Source organism: Colobus angolensis, unplaced genomic scaffold (assembly GCF_000951035.1).
Source record: "Colobus angolensis palliatus isolate OR3802 unplaced genomic scaffold, Cang.pa_1.0 Scaffold107, whole genome shotgun sequence".
Taxonomy (NCBI): Eukaryota; Metazoa; Chordata; class Mammalia; order Primates; family Cercopithecidae; genus Colobus; species Colobus angolensis.
Genome location: NW_012111697.1, coordinates 3,704,141 through 3,707,917, shown reverse-complemented (window position 1 = coordinate 3,707,917; position 3,777 = coordinate 3,704,141). Strand labels below are relative to the sequence as shown.

Here is a 3,777-nt window from a genome sequence, read left to right as displayed (position 1 = left end):
GGGCAGCGGGAACGCGGCGCTGCTTCTCATTGGCTCCGCCCTTGGCCCTAGGTCGATGCCCCGCCCACCCGGCGGCTTCTCATTGGCTTCACCTTGGGCTCCGCCCCGGCTCTCTATTTATTCGGTCCCACCCCCCGAAGTTTGACAGCGCCACGCCCATGACTGCTTTTCATTGGCTGTCATCGCCCTCCTGAGACATGCCCCCAGGTTCTTTATGCTTTGCTTCCGACACTTCCAACACCAAGCAACAGACCCTCCCCTTCGTCCACTCCCAGTGGCCATTCTTCTGACTTTTTATTTTTATTTTTTTAAGAGACAGGGTCTCGCTCTGTCGCCCAGGCTGGAGCGCAGTCCTGCAATCGTGGCTTACTGCAGCCTCAACCTCCTGGGCTCAAGCGATACCTCCCAAATAGCTGGGAATACAGGCGCGCGCCACCACGCCTGGCTAATTTTTTTAGACATAGGGGTCTCACTATGTTACCCAGGATGGTCTTGATCTCTGGGGCTCAACAGATCCTCCCGCCTCAGCCTCCATTCAAAGCGCTGGAATGACAGGCGTGAGCCACCACGCCAGCCCCAGCCCCTGATATTCCTTTTTTTTTTTTTTTTTTTTTTTGAGACGGAGTCTTGCTCTGTCGCCCAGGCTGGAGTGCAGTTGTGAAACCTCAGCTTACTGCAAGCTCCGCCTCCCGGGTTCACGCCGTTCTCCTGCCTCAGCCTCCCGAGTAGCTGGGACTACTGGCGCCTGCCACCATGCCCGGCTTTTGTGTATGTGTGTGTGTGTGTATTTTTAGTAGAGACGGGGTTTCACCGTGTTAGCCAGGATGGTCTCTATCTCCCGACCTCGTGATCTGCCCGTCTCAGCCTCCCAAAGTGCTGGGATTACAGGGGTGAGCCACCGGGCCCGGCCTAATATTCTTAATTGGATTCCCCTACGGCCTCAGAGCAATGCCCCGTTCCTCAAGTAGCTTTTCAAAGTCACAGTCCCAAGTTTCACCTTTTCAGTCCTGATTCCGACTCCGCTCACATAATGCCGAGGATGCTCCGCCCATGGACGTTTCTCATTGCCTCATACACCTTGCCTGGGACATAACCCTGCGACTTGGCCTCCCCGTGCACACTAAACATTTTCTTGTTTCCCCTTCTACTGCTTATTATGGGCCAATCTCCAGCCTTGAGTTTTTTTTTTTTCCTAGGAAAACGTTTAGGGGGAAATGTCAGAGCATACTTATGCCCCCCATAAAGCAATCTCAATAGACCTGCTACTACTGAGCAAGCCCAGATAACACTGTAATAACGCCCTTCACAAGAGGGTCTCTCCTTGGTCATGCCCTCGACAAGATTCTCACCTCAGAGGGTCTTGGTCTGTTCATTCATTCATTCACTCACTCAAACTCTGATCAATTTGTAGATACACCAATAATCAAACCAAAAGAAAACATACCCTGCCCACATTGGAGCTCAAAAGCTACTGGGAGAAGACAATGAACAAAATTACCATTAAAAAATACATAGAGTATTAGGCCAGGCATGGTGGCTCACACCTGTAATCCCAGCACTTTGGGAGGCCGAGGCGGGCAGATCACTTGAGGTTAGGAGTTTAACACCAGCTTGGCCAGCATGGAGAAACCTCATCTCTACTAAAAATACAAAAATTAGCCAGGCATGGTGGCAGGTGTGCCTGTAATCCCAGCTACCTGGGAGGCTGAGGCAAGAGAATTGGTTGAACCCGGGAGGCAGAGGTTGCCGTGAGCCGAGATCACACCACTACACTCCAGCCTGGGTGTTGGAGTGAGACTCTGTCTTAAAAAAAAAAAAAAATGCTGGGGGCGGTGGCTCACGCCTGTAACCCCAGCACTTTGGGAGGCTGAGGCGGGAGGATCACAAGGTCAGGATCTCAAGACCAGCCTGGCCAATATGGTGAAACCCCATCTCTACTAAAAATACAAAAATTAAAATTAGCCAGGCGTGGTGGCGTGTGCCTGTAATCCCAGCTATTGGGGAGGCTGAGAGGAGAATTGTTTGAACCCAGGCGGCAGAGGTTGCAGTGAGCCGAGATTTTGCCACTACACTCCAGCCTGGGAGACAAAGCAAGACCCTGTCTGGAAAAAAAAAAAAAGAATTATTAGAAGGTGATTCATTTTATGGAGAATAATTAAGCAAGGGCTGGTGAAAGGGAGTGCTGAGGGAGGGGTGAATGTGCAGTTACTTATGTACTAAATTTGCTGACCTCACTCCCATCACAGGGATTTCCCACACGATATTACCTCTATCTGGAGTGTTTCCCCATCAACTCCTGCAGTGATTTTTTAAAAATTTTTTTAATTTTTTGGGTACAAAATAGGTATATTTAGGTATATCTATTGAGAGGGTACATGAGATGTTTTGATACCGGCATGTAATGTGTAATAATCACATCATGGAGAATGGGGTCCTGCAGTGATTTTAAAACAGCTGCAAATTCTCTGACACTCTTCTTATCAAGATGCGGAGTCTATGACTGCTTTCTATGAATCTGGGTGGGACTGGGATAGCTTCAACCAATAGAAAACAGTGGAAGTGACACAGTGATTTCTAAGGCTATGCGATGAAAGGCAATGCAGCTTCTTGACCAATGTTCTTGTCCACTGGAATGAGCTATAGAACCACGGTGCATCATATGCAAAGTGTGACTATGCTGAAGCAGCCATGCTTTGAGGAAGCCCAAACCAATGGAGCTATGTATAGGCATTACAGTCAATAGTCCCAGTCAGACTGGGAGAAGACCATGCAAGAAGTTCCCGAGGATTCCACTCCACAGCCATCAAGTCTATCAAGTCACCTTTGAGTCTTTCCAGGTGAATCCCCAGACATCATGGAGCAGACAAAAATTGATCCCAACTGAGCCCTGTCCAAACCTCTGACTCCCAGAATCCATGAGCATAATAAAATAATTGTTTTATGCCACTAAGTTTTGGGAGCAGTTATCCAATAAGAGTAATTAGGACAGCCCTTTGTTAACTAGATAATTTCTGTCAGCTTTAGTGTAAGTTGCTCAGGAATGCTTCTAGACTCCATCAGTGACCCAGCGAGATCAGGTTCTGCTACTGTAACATCTTTCATTTCTCCTTATATCTCAACAGCTATTTTTCTTGTCGATTACACTGTTTGTTTTTGAGATGGAGTCTCACTTTGTTGCCCAGGCTGGAGTGCAGTGGCATCATCTCAGCTCACTGCAGCCTCTGCCTCCCGGGTTCAAGCAATTCTCCTGCCTCAGCCTCCCAAGTACCTGGGACTACAGGCACCGGCCACCACGCCTGGCTAATTTTTAGTACAGACAGAGTTTTACTATATGGCCCAGCCTGGTCTCTAACTCCTGACCTCAAGTGATCTGCTCGCCTCGGCCTCCCAAAGTGGTGGGATTACAGGCGTGTGCCACTGTGCCCACTCTGATTTCATTTAAATGTATGGTTTGCTTAGAAAGATTAGAAACCGGCTGGGTGTGGTGGCTCACACCTGTAATCCCAGCACTTTGGGAGGCCGAGGCAGGTGGATCATGAGGTCAGGAGTTTGAGACCAGCGAGACCATCATGGTGAAACCCTGTCTTTACTAAAAATACAAAAAAAAAAATAAATAAATAAAAATTAGCCACACATGGCAGCATGCACCTGTAATCTCAGCTACTTGGGAAGCTGAGGCAGGAGAATCGCTTAAACCCGGGAGGCAGAGGTTGCAGTGAGCTGAGTTTGCACCACTGCACTCCAGTCTGGGTGACAGAGCAAGACTCTATCTCAAAA

The 3,777-nt window shown here is 48.6% G+C and overlaps 1 protein-coding gene across 1 annotated transcript in view; it reads right to left on the bottom strand.

Annotated features, from left to right (window-relative positions):
* ARHGAP33 (Rho GTPase activating protein 33) overlaps positions 1–1,275 on the bottom strand; it is a 14,618-nt gene extending 13,343 nt beyond the window's left edge. Inside the window, exon 1 of the mRNA XM_011948323.1 lies at positions 998–1,275. The gene's annotated coding sequence lies outside the window, so the exon portion shown is untranslated. The remainder of the gene's footprint in view (positions 1–997) is intronic.
* Between the last annotated feature and the right edge of the window lie 2,502 nt (positions 1,276–3,777).